This window comes from Halyomorpha halys, unplaced genomic scaffold (assembly GCF_000696795.3).
Source record: "Halyomorpha halys isolate HHAL.00 unplaced genomic scaffold, Hhal_1.1 Scaffold890.1, whole genome shotgun sequence".
Classification (NCBI taxonomy): Eukaryota; Metazoa; Arthropoda; class Insecta; order Hemiptera; family Pentatomidae; genus Halyomorpha; species Halyomorpha halys.
This window is the reverse complement of record NW_027106803.1, coordinates 432,431-443,622: the sequence shown is the minus strand read 5'-3', so window position 1 is coordinate 443,622 and position 11,192 is coordinate 432,431. Positions and strand designations below refer to the sequence as shown.

The 11,192-nt window shown below is 32.0% G+C and overlaps 1 long non-coding RNA gene across 1 annotated transcript in view; it reads right to left on the bottom strand.

The window, feature by feature from the left end:
* Nucleotides 1–6,829: 6,829 nt before the first annotated feature.
* LOC112211429 (uncharacterized) overlaps nucleotides 6,830–11,192 on the bottom strand; it is a 10,543-nt gene continuing 6,180 nt past the window's right edge. Inside the window, exons 2-4 of the long non-coding RNA XR_010842800.1 lie at nucleotides 9,407–9,493; nucleotides 7,071–7,164; nucleotides 6,830–6,989 (exon numbers count right to left, since the gene is read on the bottom strand). This is a non-coding gene — a long non-coding RNA (uncharacterized lncRNA). The remainder of the gene's footprint in view (nucleotides 6,990–7,070; nucleotides 7,165–9,406; nucleotides 9,494–11,192) is intronic.

The window sequence follows — 11,192 nt, the reverse complement described above, 5'->3', positions numbered from 1 at the left end:
TATATATGGTTCATAAATCACACATGTGGGTAAGATGGCGGTAATATCTTCACCATATATTCGAGTATAAGTTATTAAACATTGCTGCATATTTTATGACTAAATTGGTTTTGGGGAGATGTGAATCTCTCCGACTAGGTTTTATCCAACTCAGGTTTTATCCAAAGTGCTGCTTGACTATGTTGGAAAAAAATATATCATGAGATATTTTCTGTGTAAGCGGCCATTTCATTTGCGGCCATTTGTGTAAGCGAAATAGAATTTTCAGAAAATTTAAAATGTTCCAAACATTCCGTAAATGTCCGCTCAAACAGGTGTGTCCACTGTTAAAAAAGATTGGATAAATAAAGATACTTCTGAGAGAACATCACTTTTCAGGATACCCTACGTATGTGACTGAATGCTAGGCATCTCTAGACTTGAACCTTGTACACAATGGTGATTTATTTTCATTTTATTGTTTAAATGATTAAGGATATGACAGATGATATAAACACAGGTTCTGAAACATTTTATGGTTTACCAGTGATATGCCAATTTATGGATAGACTTCCTTCACTACATAGATAGTCTCAATCTAGAAGCATATTTTAAAAAATACCTAAGACCTAACCTAGTCTCTTTGATTCAGTTCCGAAATACTTTTGGTTTTAATATATCCTTCTTCCCTAAAGAATGAATCAAAATAAAAAAAAAACCTCCCTCATGTGAAATCATGGAAAAACCTTTCTTGCTCACTTCCTCGATTATTTTTTTGTAAGTCTCCAAAACCCACAAAGGGAATTTCATCACGCTCAATGCCTCCTGCTCCACCACCACTTCATCATGGACATTTTATGCCAAACGCTTCAAGTCTCTCAGTTTTTCATCGTTCCCTTGATAGACTTGTTTTTATCATTATAATATTTTAATTCAGCCTCACTTCCTAGGTTGTATCATATCAGTTATAAATTGATATTTTCATTACTGACCTTGGATAATTTTTCAGGTTCATGGACTCAATAGGAAAGTGAATCAAATGTGAACACTGCATGGTTTTCCTACGGTAATCAATTCTTTTCATGATCATCAATTTTTTTGTTGCTGTATACAGTTCATTCTCGAGTTTTACGTGGTAGGAACCAGATATCGTGATTTTAAACGGTCATAATTCAGAAAATAAATGTGTATATGGATATAATAACGAATTACATAATATATTATATTTGGATATAACATTTATTAATTTTCTTTGTTAGTTATTGTCAAATCATGAGTTGAAGGCATCGATTGTATCATGCGGATTACAGACGGAATCGATTGAATCTAATAAATATATATTTTATTAATTTTGTTTTGTTCGTCGTAAATCCGAATGGCAGAAAGAGTGGTTGCAGTACGAGGACTGAGACCATACTTTTACGCTACTCATATTTTTTTTTTTTTTTTTTCAAAAATCTCAATCCCACCTCCACTCACAGAAAATGACACAAAAAACATTACATTTACAAATAGAACATTAATTTGTCATTACAATTAACATTTATCAATTTGAAATTGAAACACTAATGTATATTTAGCATTGACTTACTAAAATATTAAAAGGCATCAATCTCACCTGAGGTGGGAGAGTCTTACTCAAGACTTATGCGATTTTTCTTGGAGTTAGCTACAAATCCGAGGGTACGAATCTTCCTTCTTAATTTTAATTATTGTTACATAGTATGTTTTTAAAATATAATTTTCTTTATTTTTGTTTAATTAAGAAATTGTAGTAATGAAATATAATTAATATATTAGTTCTTAAATACTAATTTAATTAATTATTTCTTTGATACTATATGTTTTTATCATTGGTAATATATTTACTTTATTGAAAATTTTGTTTCTCTCTTTCTTTAAATACTATCCTGTTCAATAGATTGTTATTCTCATTAATTTATATATATTTTTTTTAAATTTCATAAACCAATGATCTGTAATGAAGAGTAAAGGGATACTAAATAGACTTTACAAAGGAAAATATCATGATTTTTCAATAATTTTTTATTACATAATTTACCGAAACTTTGATGTCACACATACAATAATCTTAGTGAAACAAATAAAATAAATTGTATTTTATTGTAAGTATTGAGGGAAAGTGGGCTTGCATGATTATTTTTTCCTGGACACAGCTACAGTGGGATTTTAGAATCTCTGGACATAATACAAGAGCCCGTAAGACAAAAAAAAACAATTATTTCACCCTCATTTTGGATCAATTTAATGAAAACTATGTGTGATTACTAGTCAAAATTGATGAGTCTGCTAAGCACAGGAACGGGGAATAAAAAAATGGGGACTGTTCCAAAAGATTTAAAAAAATAATTTTAACTTCGGACCTCTATATCTTTAAAAATTACGGGCAACACTAGAAAACCTAAGAGGACATCATTTAAAGTAGAGTAACTTTGCTAATATATGTTCAATAGTTCCCGAGAAATAGATTTTTGAATTGCAACATTCATAAAGAATGCACTGAAAAATGAGCAGTTAGTGAATTTATTTTGAGAAATCAATATCTCAGAAACTATTCGATGTTAAGATGTCTATTAGCATTCAAATTCAAGCTAGTTTAATGTACTATAAAGTAGTTTATAATGTTCATCTTAGTAGGAGTAATAGTTTTCACGATATTAGACAAACTAAATTCACAAAATGTTGATTTCTAATTGTTGAACAACAATTTTGATTAATGAAAAAATATATCTTAGAAACCATAAGACTTACATATGTCTGCCAGCAGTCAAATTAAAACTACTTAAATGTATTATAAAGTAGTTTATAATATTTATCTTCGTAAGAGTTCTCGGGATGTAGGAAGATAATTTCACATGATAATAATTATTATAAATATAAATAATAAGACACTACAGAGTAGTAGTTTGTATGATAATAAGTTCACAAAATGATAATTTCTAGTTGTTTGGATAAATATTTTGTAAATAACATAATAACTACTACTCCTACGAAGATTAACGTGATAAACTACTGAATAGTAAATTTAATCAGCTTTAATATGAGTGCTAGAAGACAGTATATCTTATGGTTCCAAAGATACATTTTTTCATCAATCAAAATTTGGGAAGATAATTTCACATGATAATAATTATTATAAATATAAATGATAAGACACTGCATAGTAGTAGTTTGTATGATAATAAGTTCACAAAATGTTAATTTCTAGTTGTTTGGATAAATATTTTGTAAATAACATAATAACTACTACTCCTACGAAGATAAACGTGATAAACTACTGAATAGTAAATTTAATCAGCTTTAATATGAGTGCTAGCAGACAGTTTATCTTATGGTTCCAAAGATATTTTGTTTCATGAATAAAAATTTTTTTTCCAACAAGTGCATGGCGCTACGACGGTGAATTCTTCCCTCCTTTTCCTGAAGATCCTCCGCCTTGCTTTCTACCAGCTGCAGTCCCTTGAATGCTAATCAATTTCCGAAATACTCTGGAAAGCTCTGAGGGTCACTTTTTCTTTGTATTTTGTTTCAACGCTACCGCGTGGTAATTTGCTGGTGATGTAATTTACTGTTTGGCAACCTCTAGTAGTCTAAATCTGAGGACTCGATTGTACATTACGTTCTACAGCAGCGGTCCCTGTGCGGAACCAAGCTGTACCCCGCCAGTCACATTGAAGCTCCTCTGCGTATCTTCTGTGGCATATATCAAGGTCCTGTCCTTCAAATAGTCCCTTAAGATCTGCACGAGATACATAGGCATACCCATTTCCTGAAATGTATCCAAAATACATATCTTCCTCAGTTGATGGTATTTCTCACATCCAGTGTGATGACAGTACAATAACACTTCGCGCCTCTTTTCCATATAGTACAAGAGCCCAAGAGGAGAAAAAAGGCAGTTATCTCACCTCAATTTTTGATTACTTTAATGAAAGCTATGTATAATTAATAGTCAAAATTGATGAGTTTATCAAGTATAGGTAGGGGGAATAAAAAATGGCGGCTGTTTCAAAGCAATAAAAAAAACTAATTTTTTATTCGGAGCTCTATATTTTATATAGTTAAATAAATTAAAAATAAATAGTTTTCGAGATATAGCTGTTTAAAAAGCAACATTTCATAAAAATGTTGTATGGGACGTACTGAAAGATCAGTAGTTAGTGAATTTATTTTGAAAAATTTATATATCAAAAACCATTTGACGTACAGGTGTCTATTAGCACTCAAATTAAAGCTAGTTTAATGAGCTATAAAGTAGTTCATGATGTTTATCTTCGTAGGAGTAATAGTTTACATGAAATTCGCTAAAATATATTGATTTATAGTTGTTCAGACAAATTTTCATTTGCCAAATTTATATTCATATGTGAATATCATAAAAACTACTACCCCTGCGAAGATAAGTGTCATAAACTACTTTATAGTAAGGTAAATTTCCTTTATTTTGAGTGTTGGCAGATATATGTGCGTCTTATTGGTCTAGAGATATATTTTTTTCAAAAATCCAACATTTTATACGAACAACTAGAAATTAACATTTTGTGCGTTTATTTTTTCAAATATCATAAAAATTACTACTCCTACAAAGAAAAACATAATTAACTATTTTGTAGTCAATTTAACTAGCTTTAATTTGAGCGCTGGCAAATATCTGTTCGTTCAATGGTTTCTGAAATGAAGTTTTTCATAAATCAAACTTATTGTATTTATTAAATAAATCAATTTATTTTAGCAAATATCATGAACTACTATTCCTACGAAGGTAACGGTCATAAACGTTTTTATATTCCATTAAATTAGCTTTAATTTGAGTGCTAATAGACATTTGTACGTCACATAGTTCCTGAGATATAGATTTCTCAAAATAAATTAACTAACTACTAATCTTTCAGTAGATTTTAAAGAAATTTTGCTCTTTAAAAAGCTATATCTCGAGAACTATTGGACGTAAATAGCTATTTTAGGGCTAATATTTCAGAAAGTTTACTCTTTTTTAAATAATGTTCTCTTAGATTTTCTAGTGTTGTTGGTACTTTTTAAGATATAGTGCTCCGAATGAAAAATTAATGTTTTTTTAAGGTTTTGAAACAGCCACCATTTTTTATTCCCCCTATCTATACTTGGCAGACTCATCAATTCTAACTAGTAATTATACCTAGTTTTCATTAAAGTAATCAAAAATTGGGGTGAAATAACTGCCTTTTTTTCTTCCCGGCTCTTGTACTAATATCTCCACAGGGATAGGCCCTCCGTAAGTATCCGACAAGATGATAGCGCACCAAACCAGATTTTAATTTTCATTAACGGACTGTTCACTGATTTAAAATAAGTTCCGCATTTTTACGATCAATTCGTATTTATTAAATTAAATTAAAATTGTGTAAAAGAATGGATATGATTACATTTTAAATGGAAAGAAATAAATGTTACTCTACCGTCGCCATCGTAATTTCCAATTCGGTATCTAATTTTTCTCTCCTACATTATTAAACGGTCGTTTGTGAAACTTTGCCGGATGGCTTTTTGTAAAAGACCATCCTATCGTTACACTGAAAATTCGACCCTAATTTTTATTATTCTGGAAACTTTTTTATTTTTGATAGATGATAAACCGGGATTCTTTTCGAAATTATTATGATATTTCATAAAACAATTATTGTCTTAAGTGACATATTAACATGGAATTTAGTATATCAGTATCCTTTATCTGAATGTAAAGAAAGATTTTATCTTAAAAGCTGTATATCGTAAATATTGCGCAGGAAATGTTACAGATTTACAACATATTATTTAGTTTGGAGAGAATATTGATTATATTGCTCAATTCAATGACACAAATAGACTGTTGACTTCAGCAATAAAGAATCTCGAAAGAGAATGTTCAGAGGTAGGGTCCTACAGAAAAAAATGGTAAAAATTTAAATCTTGACTATTCTACAAATGTCCTGAACAATATTTTGGCTCGATTCACTGTGCAGCGGAGCTCCGCCTTGTTACCATCAGAGTTGGGAGTATGAGTAATTTAATTACACCTTCAATTACATGTTTTGGTTGCTCTATAATTACACTAAGATAACCATTACATTGCCCAAAACATCCAAAAATTAGTGTTTTTGAAGAACAATTGCACTGAAGTAAATTTGAGACACAGTAACAATTACCGTAATTGTGTAAAGTAATTTCAATTACATCTTGATGCAAAGTAATTTTAATTGCAATAACAATTACTTCTTGACCCCCAGTAATCGCAATTGCAAATACAGTTACATTTAATTTAACTTATTTCTTGTTAGCAGAAATATTAAAAGAAAATAAATTGATACGCAAATGGGCAGTCATAAAATCAATTTTAGATTCATTTTCAGCATCTCGAAAAAATCGTATCATGTTAATAAACCTACACGCTAATCTTGAACTGAATATCATTTTTTATATTTTGAAGCTATTGTAAAACAGATTTTTTCCATTTAGGTGTTAATTATATGTAATTAGAATTACTTGTAATCGTATTATAATTACTTTCAATTCTAAAGAAACAAATAACAATTACCTAAGAATGTAATTGATGATTGCAAGTACTTTTGCTCAACTTGTAATTGTGGTCCTATAATTAAAATTACAGTAATTCATCAAGCAAAATCAATAATTTCTAATTTTAATTATATTTCTGCAATTCCAAATTAAAATAATTGGCTAGTACTACTTCATTATATACAATTAAAAGCAATACAATTTTTCTGTTATAATAAAAAAATAAAACGACTGTAGAATCAGTTACCTGAAAAGAGACTGCTTAAAAAGATATTTGGTTAGAAACATTCTTAATTCCTTTATGGTAAAAATGTGTATTCATTGTTTCATACATTTCAAATTATTCATATATATCAATCTGAAAGATTCGTATTATATGGACGAATCGATTCGGGAACAGCTCTTAAATCTGATGGGGTATTTCATTTCAGCAATATATATGTAAAGCTCGTGTACGTCTAGAACAAAATTTTATTTTATTTTACTACCTCAGTCTAATTATTTGAAAATAAAATCATTAAATTACTCTTGTTACTCACTTCTTAAAGACACTACAACAGTGTATCTTATCTTGACAACAAAAGGTACGAGAAGGACAACATAACTTAGCTGTGCAGTGCGTCCCCTTTAATCCTAAATATTAAAAAGTGATTATTATATTAAATAAGGATTCATATTGAAAAGAATAGAGACTAAGAAGAAATCAAAACTCGTTATTTTATTATTATTCTTTTTTATATATGACAATGTACATTGTACCCAAAACTCTTGAAGTGACTAATAAAAAAGAAAAAAAAATTATGTTTCAGCTGAACACTTTTAATTTATTTACTATATAATATTTTATTTTCAAATTATTCATTCATAATCATTTCACGTACAGTATGAATGATTATTGAAGAAGTTTTTTTTTTTTTTTTAACTTAATTTCTTATTTATTGATAAATATTACAATATGTTCCACAGTTTAGGGCAATAAGTTATTGATTACATTTATACCAAAATCATAAATCACACACGCACAAAAATAAACCAAACCTAAGAATCAAAATACATACATAAATAGAATAAAATAGGCAAAAATATCTTTTTTAACTAAATGTAATAATAAGATGAATGAACTCCAACCACATACATATTCTGGTATAAACAATATTTACGCACTTGACATGAGGATCCCCAAGTCCGCTATATGTGATATTAAGGACATAATGTAGTGTTTTGCTGGAAACGTAATAGGAAGCACTGACAATGATACTGAGGATTTTGCATTGAAAGGATTGAATCAGTTTGATGTTCGAAGGTTTTGTTGTTCAAGTCCGCAGGAAGTAGGTGTGACGGGAGTCATATAAATTAGAAGTTTGTTGTCTATTGAAAAATGAGAGGTCCTCATGACTTGACAGCGTTTGGTGGCCTCGTGTGCTCTAGTGGTTGCAAGAGCTAGACACCCGTGTACTTCAGTGGTTGCAAGAGCTAGACACCCGTGTACTCTAGTGGTTGCAAGAGCTAGACACCCGTGTACTCTAGTGGTTGCAAGAGCTAGACACCTCATAATCTTCCTCGTAGGTATTTATCTCAATAACAGGAGTATCAGAATCAGTGGTAACTACAACAAGGTCGAAAGAAAAATCGAAATTTCGGTCCGAATTCGGGTCGGCACCCGGCTCTATGGAAGCTAGAATTCGATGAGTTGATGGGGAACTAGAAGATAAAAGGTACCTTGCCACGTCTGATGTCGACAACCTGGCAGTCAATCGTGGCCAAGAACAGCAGAGTCAGACTGAAGACAGAAGCGGAGAATCTCGTTGGAGAGCATGAAGAGGGAATTGTGCATGGTGTTACATTAGGCGATATAAGCGCTGACCAGAGCGATGCTCTTGGACCTCATCCTCAAAGAGGATTCCTGAAATATGGAGAGGTAGGGACTGGAAGCGTTCCCAGAGTAACTCCAGGAGAGGATCGGTTAAACTCAAATCTTATGGAAAAAGATGCTGCGGGAAGACTCAATAGAGGAGTGGAATAGATGATGGGTACCAAGCCAGAAGGGAAGAATTTACTTTGAGAAAATTCTTTCCCAAGATCGAGGGCTAAGTGGGTTCTCCGAGACTATTGGGTCTCATGGATCCTAATAAGACATAGACTGTTTCGGAAAAAGCTGGTGGTCGATGTTCTTTCCAAAGCTCTGAGAAAGAACATCGACCACCGGTACAGGAACAGGAGAGCACGTAATAGTGAATTGATCCGCCATGTACGGACACCGATCCAGGCTGTCGAGAAAGACCAAGATTTTCGACTCACCGTGTCAGAGGCGTTGCTTCTGATGGAAGAAGAGAATTATACATTTTTGGGAAGCGGGAGGGGAAGGGGAATTATCATTTTTTCCATTTTATGATGGGAAAATATCAACCAGCCGACAAGCCGACATCAGCTAACCGGACTGTGATCATGATGGCTGGACAAGGCTGGTGAACTGCAGGACGCACCTGGACATATGCGGACCTGGAGAGCTTGACCTACCGGACAAGGTGCACACCCATCAGTAAGGCCCTCAACCGAGCGCTGGGCTTCACCACAGTAAAATAAAACAAAAATGTTCCCAAAATTACATTGAATCACTCACTGTCATTTATAATAACAATATTAGAAAATAAAATTGTCGATTCTTGGGGGCAGTAGCATGCGTAAGCCCAGAGCACTGCTATTGCATCCCGTATACCAGAAATGGTGAGGCAGGAAAAAGAAAAGAGTTGAGTTTCTGTATTTAAAGTCTTGTGTCTTCGTTTCAAGTGAGTTTTTTGTCCAAGATGAAGCCAAGATATCGTACTTTGTCGATCTTGATGTTCTTAAAGAGAAAAGGCTGTAGAGGTAAACTTACTTTGCCGATGCAGGAAGCGCCACACACGTCTTCCTCCGTGCTTAGTAGATCTTCCGAAGCCGAGGTGTAGAAGTGTACTGTGTTCCTCTATAAAAAATTGTTAAGAAATTTTATATTTAATTTTAAAAAGATGATACTGGAATTTAAATTCAATATTTTGTTGTTATAAAGAATTTTGCTTTAGCGCACTTGCTCAGCCTCCACTGACTACCAGTGATGCGGCGAGAGGGATGCGCTGGGATCTTTTGAGCTCTGCTCTACCCCTCACACGTGGGAGATAAAGTGGGCTCAGGGATCCTCAGGTCGATTGTGTAAATATTGTATATTAGAGTGTAAATGTGACTAGAGATTATATTATTTTATCATTATGTTATTTTATTTATTTATTTTTCATACACATAGTTTGATTATCTTCATTTTGTTTATTCTTCTGTTTGTATATATTTTAAGAGTTTTTTTTTATTGAGATCATTCATCACTATTACCTATTGCCCACAACTGTGTGGCAGATTGTAATATCTATCAATAAATAAAAAAGTATTAAAAAAAAAATAAAGAATTTTATTAAATCATTGGAATATGTATAATTATCTAGGTAAGTGGAAAAATCGCCAAGTTTTGTTATTTTGTTGAGGATTCTATAATATTTCGTATTACTCATATAACATAATAAAGTATTTAATGATTTCTATATTTAATGTTACATCGAAGAAACTGGAATTCTTAATCCAATGCTCTGTAGCTGTGGAAAATTTTACAAAATTAGAAAATATCATCTGCTTCTGGATAAGTTGGACCATTTTATAAAAACTCATAGTAGTTTTAGATTAACACTGTCATCATTAGTGGAAAATTTTACAAAATTATTAGAATATGTTAAACTGCTTTTGGATATGAAAGCTTATATATCGATGTGGAATCTGTAATTTTTTGGGTTTCTCAGATTTTTAATACCATATGAAAGATGGTTAATATCTTCTATATTAAAATTTGGATAATGTTTGAACTTCATCCATTCCTTTCGTCACCAATCCCTCCAGTCACCTTCCTCTTTCCCGCTAGAAAAGGAGTCTTGGCAATTATCGGCTTGGGTTAACATGAAACACCTCTATCCGAGAAATATTAGGTTGTCTGTAAAAAAATGTAAAATTGAATTTAAAGTTTAATTTGGGCGGGGTGTCTTGAATAGCAGTTATGGTATTTTGACGGTAGTAATAATTGCAAAGTTGCCAATTGGGTACTAATAGGCACCCTGCCAAATTCCAGCTTCCATTTTCTTCAGCTGAAGGTATTTCGTGTTAACCCAAGGTTGAGACCGTTTACCTGTCGGGCCAACCTTTTTGATATCACTTCTTATTGTGGTTGACAACTTACGACTGCTCTTTTTTTGTTTGTCTTTGGCGGGGATAATTTAACAACCGAGTTTTTCTAGGAGATTAATGATTACCCTCACGATTATATTATCATTATTATCCCACATTGTGGAACCTCAAGAATAAATTTCATTATAATTAGAAAAAGAGAGGATGCATAGGGAGAAATGACTGTACTCATCTAAATTTCAAAATAAAATAACTGAATTCTAGAAAAATAACTATTAAAATTTAAAAAAAAGAGAAGAAGGAATAAGATGTAACACGTTTGAACTGCTGTAACATACTGGCTTTCTTGGGTTCAGCACATCTTTATATATACACATGATCAGCTGATCTCCTCAGTCAGCTGACATCGAAGTACCAGCTGACTGTAACTCCCCCCGCCAGTTTACGAACAATCCTTGTAAACT